The following is an 11,913-nucleotide window of genomic DNA, read 5'->3' on the forward strand; positions in this document are numbered from 1 at the left end:
GTGGAAAGAAATCTAAAAAGCAGTTAGAGAAAAACAATACACAATGTTCAGGGAAGCAACATGTCAAAAGATTCCTGAATTGTCATCAGAAACTAAGACCTTAAGACAGTAGGTAAACATCTTTAAAGCTTGAAGGAAAAACAAAATCATCAATCCAGAAATCTACATCAAAATCTACATCAAAAATATAGGCAAAATAAAGACATTTTCAGATTGGATAAAAGTTAAGAGTATTCATTGCCAGCAGACATAGACTACAGCGAGTGCTAAAGGATGTTCTCCAGGCTGTGGGGAAATGATACCTGGAGAAAACTCAGACCTTTTATAACAAACAAAAAGCATTAGAATGATAAATCTGCATTTTTTCTTATTAATTTTTTAAAATTATATTTGTCGAAAGCAAAATTACAGCATGTTATTAACAGTTATATTACAGAAATATATATAATGCATATGATAACTATAACAAGAAAAGGGTGGAGCAGTAGATGGATCAATATGGTTTTAAGATTTGCACATTTTACATGAATGGGACAGTATTAACTTATTAGACTGTGAAAAGTGAAGAATATATATTGTAATTCACAGAGCACCAACTTAAAAAATTACAAAAAGCCGATAGATAAATTGAAATGAAATTATAATAAAATATTCAAATGGCCCAAAAGAAGTCAAGAAATGCAGAACAGAAAAATATAGGGGAAAAAAGAAAATAACAACAAAAAGGCAGAAATTAGGGGAAAAAAGCAATAAGATCCTCTCTTTGACTATACGCCTTTATAATAAGTGCAATTTATATATAAAAGCATGGACTGAAAATAAATGAGTAGAAAAAATTAACATACAAACAGCAAATATAATGAAGGTTAGTAGTTATATTAATATCAAGTAAAAGAAAGACATTAAGACAAAGGGATAAAGGAGGCGCATTTCCAAATAATAAAAGAGTCAATTTATCATGAAAATATGGCAGCTCTAAATGTGTGTTCACTTAATAACAGCTTTAAAATAGATGAAGCAAAAATTAATAAAATTGGAGGGAGAAAGAGAATATTTGGTAATGTTAACAACTGTGTCTTAGCAATTGATAAGTAAGCAACAAAAACAACAAATCAGATAAGTAATCTGACAAATGCTATCAACTATCTTAACCAAGTTGATATTTATAGTACAGTACACTGAAGATGTACAGCATTCAGATTCTCTTCATAAGCATATGACTCATTCAACAAGACAGACCATGTTTTGGGCCATAAGATGAATTTCAACAAATTCAAAATTATTGAAATTATATCAAATATGTTCTCTGATTATGGAATTAAAGCAAAAAACAATCAAGGAAAACTCAATCTAGGAAAAAGCAATCTAGGAATATTTGAAAATAGAACTACACTCATCTAAGTAATTTACAGATCAATAAAGTACAAAAGGGAGCTCCTGATGTGGCTCATTGGGTTAAGAACTCGACATAACGCCCCTGAGGATGCAGCTTCGCTCCTTGGACTTACTCAGTGATTTAAGGATCCAGCGTTGCTGCAAGCTGCGTAGGTCACAGATGAGGCTCAGGTCTGGTGTTGCCATTGCTATGGAGTAGACCATGGCTGTGGTATAGATCACAGCTACAGCTCCAATTTGACCCCTAGCCTAGCTGAGAACTTCCATATGCTGAAGGTACAGCCTTAGAAAGGAAAAAAAAAAGAGAGCGAAAGAGACAGAGACAGAAACAGAGAGAGACAGAGAGAGAAAGGAAGAAAGAAAGAAAGAGAGAGAAAGAGAGAGAGAAAGAAAGGGGAAAAGGAAATTAAGAATTATTTTGAGGAGTTCCCGTCATGGCGCAGTGGTTAACGAATCCGACTGGGAACCATGAGGTTGCGGGTTCAGTCCCTGCCCTTGCTCAGTGGGTTAAGGATCTGGCGTTGCCATGAGCTGTGGTGTAGGTTGCAGACGTGGCTCGGATCCCGAGTTGCTGTGGCTCTGGCGTAGGCCGGTGGCTACAGCTCCGATTCAACCCCTAGCCTGGGAACCTCCATATGCCGCGGGAGCGGCCCAAGAAATAGCAACAACAACAACAACAAAAAAAAAGACAAAAGACAAAAAAAAAGAATTATTTTGAACTGGATGATTAAAAACACAACAAATTAAAAATTTTGAGATGCTTCAGAGTAAATGTATAGTTTTAAATGCTTATATTAGAAATTAAAGGTCTAAAATTACTTAAATTTTACTTTAAAAGACAAGAAAAAGAGAAGCAAAGTAAACACACAAAAATGAAGATTTTCTAATAACAGAGTAAATGTCCAAGAAATGGGAAGCAGACAAACGAGGGAAAATTAAATGAAATGATGGTTTTTTGAAAAGATGAATGACTTAGTAAACCCCTAACTAGACTGATAGAGAACAAAATATCAGGAATATAACATGATAATGTGCTTTCAGAAATGATAGTAGGATTATCACTACTGATTCTACAGACATTAAGAGAACAAATAAGAAAATATTATAAACCATCCTTGGTCACAAATAAGTTGAAACAAACACGTTCCTCAAGAAGTAAAATTTACCCAAACTAACACAAGATGAAACAAAAAATACCAGTGGCCCTGCATTTATTAAAGAAGCTGAATTTGTTGTTAACAATGCTTTGTCATGACTTTGTAAGCTGTCTTTTCCAGCCTCTTCTAACCTTTCACACTCATCTAAATTAGACTGCAGTTTTCCAGAAATTCTCTGCACTTTCCCACCTCTGCTCACCATCTCTTTTACCTAAGATATCTCTCCTTTTCTTCCTGTGGCAACCCTAGACCTGACACGCATCCTACTTCAACTGAACCTTCATTGCAGTGTAATTTAATAGAAAGAATGAGGTCCTTAAAGTTCAGGACTCCAATGCGGGGCTCTAGGAGTTCCCGTTGTGGCACAGCAGAAACTAATCCAGCTAGGAACCATGAGGTTGGCAGTTTGATCCCTGGCCTTGCCCAGTGAGTCGGGGATCTGTCGTGGCCGTGAGCTGTGGTGTAGGTCGCAGTTGAGGCTCAGATCTGTCGCGGCTGTGGCGTAGGACAGCAACTGTAGCTCTGATTTGACCCCTAGCAGGGGACCTCCATATGCTGCAGGTGTGGCCCTAAAAAGCAAAAAAGAAAAAAGAAAAAAAAAGTGAGGCTCTAGCTCTTATTCTTTTCATTGTATAGATGAATATGGACTGTTTACTTAACATCTCTTTGCTTCAATTTCCTCATCTGTAAAGTAGGAAAAGCACTGCCTACTTCAAAGGACTGCTCTGAAGATTGGATGAGATAACAATTTAAAAGGCCAGCAAACATCCATGCTGCCTCTCCTCCCTTATATTTTGCCTCCTCCATTTCCTTCTGCACAATAGAATTTATTCCGTCTTTCAATAGCATCTTCTCCTGTTTACTCTGAGCAATATGTCTTGGTAGGAATTTAAATTCTATATCCCTGAGAAGTCACTTTCTTGCCCAGAAAGGTGCTTCAGCAGAGAGAACAGTATTAGTTCTTAAACTAAGGCTTTGGGGGTAAAATCTCAGAATTTGAGTCCTAGATTTGCCACTCATTAATTCTGTGATTGTGAGAAAATTTCATAACCTCTCTGGGCCTCAAGTTGCTTATGTCTAGAATAGGAATAATTTTAGTTGCAACAATTGAGTACAATAGTATATCTAAACTATGTAGCAGTGGCTGCTACAAGAGCTCAATAATGATAATGATTATAAAGGGAGAAGAAATGAATGGTATTCAAACAACGGTGAGAATTATTATCTCCCATTTCCAGCATCCCTACTCACCCGGGCCCAAATGATTTCTCAGTCGCCGATAATCTTCAGTGTTTTTCAACACTCTGAGATATTACATGTTTTTGGATTTTCTTCTAAATCCCTAAATCTCCTTGGTCGACTGGCAGAATCCAATTTCTGTTGAGCAGATTTTTTTTTTTTTTTTGTCTCGGTAGCCTAAGTTCTTTCACTGCTTGAAGACTTCTCTTTATTTTCTTATGCCAGTTGATTTTTTTTTCTCTTTTCCCACCACAAAAAGCTAGTAATAAGCACATCAGGGCTGGCATTGGGCCAGAGTTCCCAGGTGGGGCCTGGCCTATTGGCTTGGATTCAAAGATAATCTTTAATTTTTCCACACCCTCTTCCTTAACTACTGACCCTGCAGCTCCATAATTGCTTAGGTATTTTTATTTCAGCTCTTAAGGCGACCTTTCAGTATGGCCCAAATGGGCTTCAAACATTAAAATGCTCATACAGAGCCATTAGCCTACATTGTCTGGCCTTGCAGCTCAATTGTGTGTCCTGTTTCTTACCGGGGGAGCTGAAGTCAAATTGATAAACACCAATTTAAATCCTGAAGGTCACTACCTAGTGATTCTAAGTGAAAGACATCTTCAGAATGTATCCCTTCCTCTCCAACTTCATGCCAAACTCCTCCTATGGCCCTTGCCCCATCCCTATTCTCCATATAACATAAAAGGATGGTAATAATTCAGCTTCCAAAGGAACCTCTTCTGCGGCATCTGGATTCAGGTTGGTAATGTTTTGTACCTGACTTGGCTTCCTTGTTCTTCCTCTCTGTCCTTTGCTGACTGTTAGATACAAGTCACCACACAGGCAGAATGAGATAAATTAGGAAGACTTTATTGGCAATTTATCAGGAAGCTGCTGCAAGGCAGACCCATGAATTTCCCTACTAAGCCTCTACTTTCCACTCTCCACTCACGATACAGTAATAATGCTTCGTAACTACGTAATGGCGCTCATCCTTCAATCTCCAGTGACATTGCCTACGACTAATTGGCTCTTACAGCATCTCTGTAGGGTAAGCAAGTGTTGTTACTGCTGTCCCCGATTTGCCAATAATAGAGACACAGAGCGGTCAAGTGTCTCTTGTAAGGCCGTAAAGAATGTCACTCGGAGAATTTCTTGACCGTTATTTGTTTGCCCCAATCACTAGATTTCCTTGTAGCTCATAACTTCTGATGAAAGCCTGCTAATCAGAGAGTCTCAGGGCAAACCCAGGGGATGAGAATTTGAAGAATAGATGCTCCTCGAAGCCCCTTATCCACTTTCTCTTTACAGGAAAAAGAGATTGTTTTGCTTTCTAAAGCCTACAGTCTCCTGTATCTGGAAGCTTTAAAAAGGACCTTTTCTTTCATGCTTCTCAACTGCTGCTTTGTTGTAAAAGGAGCTGCAGAGTACTCACAGGAAGGACAGATGTTTAGGACAGCTGGGAGAGGAAGATGTTTTCCCAGAACCCAGAATGAAGCCTTGCCCCGCTCCTGGCCCTGTAGCTGTCTCTGGCCACTGGATTCCCTCTCCCATCAAACCCAGACCACTTGGGTCACAAGGAGCATATCTATTTCTGCCAGCTCAAGCCTCTGGGATTCAGCCTCAAGTTTTTCTGGTTATAGTCTCTTTGCTTGTGGACCTGACCAAAATTTCAGTGATTAAGGGAGGCCAAGTTTGATTGTTTCAGGACGCCAAGATACAAAGACCAGTTCATAAGTTACCTATTCATTCTTAGAGTAAAATTTGGGGTTACCAAAGGGGACAGGTTGGGGTAGGGAGGGATGGATTGGCATATGCACTGGGGGGTTGGGATTGGCATATGCACACTGAGGTATATGGAATGATTGGCCAACAGGGAACTGCTGTATAGCACAGAGAACTCTACCCAATATTCTGTGATCTGTATGGGCAAAGAATCTGGAGAGAAAAAAAAAAAAAAACAGATTTGTATATGTAGAACTGAACCACTTTGTTGTACAGCAAAAATGATCACAACTTTGTAAATCAACTAGACCTCAATAAAACTTTATTTTTAAGAAGAAAGGGATATAAACACACACACAAATAAAAACATCTATAGGCCAGGCACTATGGAGCAAGAGTGAATAACACCACAGGATCTGCTGTCATGAATCTTAAACTCAGTTATGCTCCTGTTTCCTTTCTCCCCTCAATCTGGCAATGCTAAGTAAGGTTCAGTGATCCCAGAATTACCTTTCTGTCCTCATTGAATATGGGAATTATCTCAAAATTCCAAGCACTGTAGGAAGATGCCATGTGTAATGGGTCAAATGGTGGCTCCCAAAAAGATATGTCCAGCTCCAAAACTTGGAACCTGTGAATGCTACCTTAATTGGAGAAAGGTTCTTTGCAGATATATTTAAATTCAGGATCTTGAGATGAGGTCATCCTGGATTACCTAGGTTAACCCAAATCCAATGGCAAATGTCCTTCTGAGATACAAAAGAGAAGACAGAGAAGGAAGCAAGGTAAAGATGGATGCAGAGATTGGAGTGACACAGCCCTAAGTCCGAGAGTCCCAAGGATTATCAGAAGCCACCAGAAGCTGGGAGAGGAATCTGAAATGGATTCTCTTCCCAAATCCTCTAGAACAGGAGTGGCCTGGCTCACACCTTCATTTAGGATTTCTGGTTTCCAAAACTGTGAGAGAATAAATTGGTAGTGTTTTAGGCTACCCAGTTTGTATAATTTCTATGTGGTAGCTGTAAGAAATTAACATAGCATGGCAGATTGGTCTTAGAAGATGGATGCTGAAACATTTACCTTAACAGCGTCTTTTTTTTTTATTTTAATTTTTGGCCTTTTTAGCACTACATGTGTGGAATATGGAAGTTCCCCGGCTATGGGTCAAATCGGAGCTATAGCTGCTGGCCTGCACCACAGCCACAGCAATGTAGGATCTGAGCTGCATCTGTGACCTATACCACAGCTCACAGCAATGTCAGATCCTTAACCCACTGAGTGAGGCCAGGGATCAAACCCACCTTCTCAGGGAAACTAGTCCTTACCACTGAGCCATGCCAGGAACTCCCAGGAACTTCCTAACTCCTTGTCTTTTAAAGAGAAGGTTTTAATTTTGATGAAGCTCAAATCTGTCAATTTCTTTCTCCTAAGATGAGTGATTTTTGTAATCAGAAAAGTCTTGCCTACCCAAAAGTCACAAAAATTTTCTCCTACATTTTCTCCTAGAAGTTATATTGTTTTAGCTTTTTTTTAAAATTTCAATGTAGTCAATTTTAAGTTATTGTTGGTTTAATGTTTGAAATAAGGATTGTTCTTTTTTTCCTACATTGTTATTCAGTTGTTCCAGTACAGCTCATTGAAAAGAGGATTCTTTTCCATTGAATTAACTCATAACCTTTTTCCAAAATCAGTCTTCTTTCCTATTGACCTATATTGCTAGGCTTACTTCCATACCACAGTCTTTTAACTACTAGAGCTTTATAATGAATCTTGAACTTAGAAAGTGGAAGTCCTCCAACTTTGTCTCATTTTTTTCAGAATTGTTTTAATTTTTCTATGTTTTTTTTAACATGTAATCAAATTTTGTAATTAGCTTCTCAACTTCTAAAAAAAGACCTTTTAGGATTTTGATTGAAGTTATATTGAATTTAGACATCTGTTTGGGTAGAATTGACATTTTAACATATTGTATTATCTGATTCAGGAATGTGGTCTATTTCTTCATTTCTTTAAGTCTTTATTGATTTCTTTTAGGAGGGTTCTATTGTATTCAGTTTATGGGTCTTGCATAACACTTGTCAAATTTGTCCCTAAGAACTTCATAGGGATCCAAGTGCCCACTGTGAGTACATGGAAATACAATCAATTTCTGTACATATAGTCACATTTATTCAATAAGTCACCAAGTGGTTCCAGGAGCATTTTGTAGATTACTGGGATTTTCTGTTGTCTGTGAATAAAGATAGTTTTACTTCTTTCTTTACAATCCGAATGCTATTTATTTATTTATTTTTAATGCCTTATTAGACTGACCAGGAGACCACTAGAACAAGACTGAATAGTGGATTCAAATTATACTTGTGTTGGATCACTCAATGTTGTTCCGTGGCCAATGAGGCTGTATTAATTTTGTTCTGCCCTTTGTATCTCTCTGCTTCAACAGCTTCTGCCACTCTGACTTCAAATTTGCTGATCTTTTCCACTGAAGGATCTAATCTTTTAAGCACATTCAGAGAATCTTCCGATTCAGTGCTGTATTTCTCAACTCTATAAATTTCATTTCCTTCTTTTTTAAATATAGTCTTTGCTTTTCTCTTTATTCTGTCCATGACAGAACATATTTAAAATAGGAGTTTTTAAATCCCTAATAATTCCATAATCTCAGTTATTTCTTAAGCTCCTTTTATTGACTTTTATCCTGTTTATGGATCCTGATTTCCTGCTTCTTTACATGCCTTGCAATCTTTAGATTGGGTACTGAGTATTATGATCATTACCTGGTCGAATACCTGCCTTTTGCTTTTGTCCTAAAAAGAGTGTCATATTTTGTTCTGGAAGCCAGTTAATTTGCTTCAGGGTCAAATTGATCCTCTCAAGTCTTGTGTTTAAGCTTTCTGAGGGCTTGTCTAGTGATGTGTTAACTTTGACTACTGTTAACACTGTTCTTAATGTGTGATCATTTTGGCATCTCTCCATTAAATGCCCTCAATATTCAGTGAAGTCTTCCAACTCTTGGTCAAAACTGAAAATTTCCTCAGCCTTGTGCAAACCAAATTAGTTGCTTGGTTTACAAGTAGGGTTTACTTCATTGGTTTACCTTTATTTGGGAATTATAGGGCAGTTCTTTGTCTAGTGTCTGAATATTGTTTTTTCATAAAATCAGTCCATTTTCTGGTTATTGATAGTGGAATGGGTAGTCCAGTTTTTTTTTTTTTTTTTAAAGAACAGAATTTATTTATTTATTTTGCTTGTTAGGGCCAGACCCATGACATATGGAAGTTCCCAGGCAGGGGTCCAGTCAGAACTTCAGCTGCCAGCCTACACCACAGCCACAGCAACATGGGATCTAAGCCGTGTCTGTGACCTACACCACAGCTCATGGCAAAGCTGGATCCTTCACCCACTGAGTGAGGCCAGGGATTGAACCCATGTCCTCATGAATCTAGTCAGGTTTATTACTGCTGATGGGAACTCCCAGGTTTGTTTGTTTGTTTGTATTTTCATCACAGTCAGAAGCAAAAATACTCAGTATAACTGTTGAATGAAGAAACTTAAGTTCTCATTCCATGATCTAGAGTAAGCTCTATACTTTACCCCCACATTCCCAAAGTTTCTGGGGAGTCTGCTTCTTTTCTTGGTTCCTTATCTACTTACCTTCACTGCTAAGGAATGTTTTGTTCTCCCTTAATAACATTAAGTCAATTCTTTTGTCCATTTCAGAGAAGATCACCAAGACATACACTGTGTATAACAGCATATTACTGAGTTACGGTTAAGAGAGCAACATTACACTCTACCAGATGACAAGCAGATTCTTAAAATAGAGTATGCGACATCAAGAGTTTTGAAGATACTTGGCCATCCATGGCAAGGAGTTTCTTCCTATACAGTTGTACCACAGAGGCCTCGGTCTGAGCCATTTTTGAAATCCACGCATTTTTCTTTTCTAATCCCTTTGGTTATATTCTTTCTTTATCCAATTCCATAATCCCTAGCTCCTCTCTCTCCCATGCTATCAATGCCAACTAAGAATTCTCACAACTTCCTTGAACAGAGCGATTTCGATTTTTCTTCTTAAATTTCTCCTTCTAGAACAGTGGGTTTCAATGCTGGCTTCCCTTTGCTAGCACCAAAAAATATATAAATCCTGCTTCCTAGGCCTTATCCAAATCCAAGAAGGTCAGAATTACCTGGTGAATAATGGGACTCTCTATCGCTACTTTTAAAATTCCCTAGTGATTCTCAGTTGAGACCTACTGCTGGATATTCTACCCTGAGAGCTGTCTTTCTCAGCTGGAAAGACTGTTTAGTTATTTACATCAACAAAATTACTGTGCACCTTACCTCTCCATCCTGAAGAGCACCATGAATCAGGAGAAAGCTTGAAATTTTTTTTTAACTTTACCTTGTCCCAGATCAAATATTTAAGCTGAGTATCTTCTTCTAATGTCCTGAAAATGAGAGAAAAGGAGTGGAAAGATTTATTTCTACCTACATGGAGCAAAACCCATAAGTCATATTTGTTCTTATCTTTATAATCTTCCTGTCTTTTCATGTTTGATGCATTCTAAAGTATAAACAGATTCAGTTTTAACACCTCAAATTCTGCCAGTTTTAGTCATTCATAGTCTATAAAAGAAGTTGATGTAATTACCTCATGGTGAGCTCTTCTAACGCTGACTAATCCTTGGTTTTCTCCAAAATCAGAGAGGGAGTATCCAGGTGTCTGTTTTAATCACTTCCTTTGGGGCCACTTTCTTAATGTGAGTATATTTTAGAGGGTGGGGTGTGAAATCCTTGGGCTGTAGATTCTAAACCTTGACCCTTAACTTTATCTAGACTTTTTCATTTATTTCTGAAAGAAGAAAGTGTGAGTCTCCAGATAACTGTCTTGTCAAATTTTTACACTTTTTCAAAGGCTCCTTGGAGAAGTGTCAATGCTGGCAACAACAGATAGAACATTCTTAAGGCTTTATACCAAGCAATGCACCTTTCCTTCCTTGTATTTCATTTACAAAGAGAGCCCATTTGGACTCTGGAATTAACCCCTACATTAACTAGCTCTTCATTGGATGTGAAGGGAAAATTATTCATTATTGTCAAAATCCTTCTTAAATTTGGGGCTCTTACTCCAAAGTATTACCTGATGGTAATACTTAAAAATTCTTAAAATTCTTAAGAAAGCTGAGCTTCAAAAAAAATTTAATGACTATTTTTGTCTCTCATGTGGATATTGGAAATGTCACTACATTTCATGTCTCCTAGATAATATTCTTTCCAATATAAAATTGTGGTCTTCATTTAACACATTTTTTTTAAAAGCTTAAAAATGGCATAGTAGTTCTTCTACCATATATGATCCAGCAATCCCACTCCTGGGTATGTATCCTGACAAAACTATAATTCAAAAAGATAATGTACCCCTATGTTCATAGCAGCACTATTCACAATAACCAAGACAGAAGAAAACCAATAGATGAATGGATTAAGATGATGTGGTTACATACACACAATGGAATACTACTCATCCATAAACAAGAACGAAATAATGCCATTTGCAGCAGCATGTATACAACTAGAGATTCTCATACTAAATGAAATAGTCAGAAAAAGACAAAGACAAATACCATATGATACTACTTACATGTGGAATCTAAAGTATGGCACAAATGAACCTCTCTACAAAACAGAAACAGACTCACAGCCATAGAGAGTGAACTTACAGTTGCCAAGCAGAAGAGGGGAAAGAGTGGGACAGACTAGAAATTTGTGGTTAGTGGATGCAAACTATTCCATTTAGAATGGTTAGGCAATAAGGTCCTACTGTATAGCACAAGGAACTATATCCAATCTCTTGGGATAGAACATGATGGAAGATAATATACACACACATACACACACACACACACACACACACGCATATATATATATGACTGGGTCACTTTGCAGTACAGCAGAAATTGGAACAACATTGTAAATCAATGATATTTTAATTTTTTAAAAAGGTGATAAACAAAAACCAAAATGAAATAGCACACTAGTTCTTAAATGTTGGCATCTGACCACACAATGGCCCTCCTTCAGCAAATGCCCACACATGCGCACAACATATGTTTGCCTTCTTAAAATAATTTGCACATACTTTCAGGGAGTTCTGGGGTCCTAAAATCCATTCATGGATTCCTCATTAACAACTTCTCCTCTAGATGTAGGTTCAGAGCAAGAACACAATATCAGATATTTTAGCATTGACTTTCTGAGAATTGTGATGGAAAGGGTTACTTTTCCAACATTGTCACCGTAAGAGCCAAGCACATTTCTTACCAAGCATCAAAAGTATTTTTGTTTGCCGTTTTAACCTCAGCTAATTCTTTACATATTACCCAGCCTAGGAACATCAGCC

Source organism: Phacochoerus africanus, chromosome 6 (assembly GCF_016906955.1).
Source record: "Phacochoerus africanus isolate WHEZ1 chromosome 6, ROS_Pafr_v1, whole genome shotgun sequence".
NCBI lineage: Eukaryota > Metazoa > Chordata > Mammalia > Artiodactyla > Suidae > Phacochoerus > Phacochoerus africanus.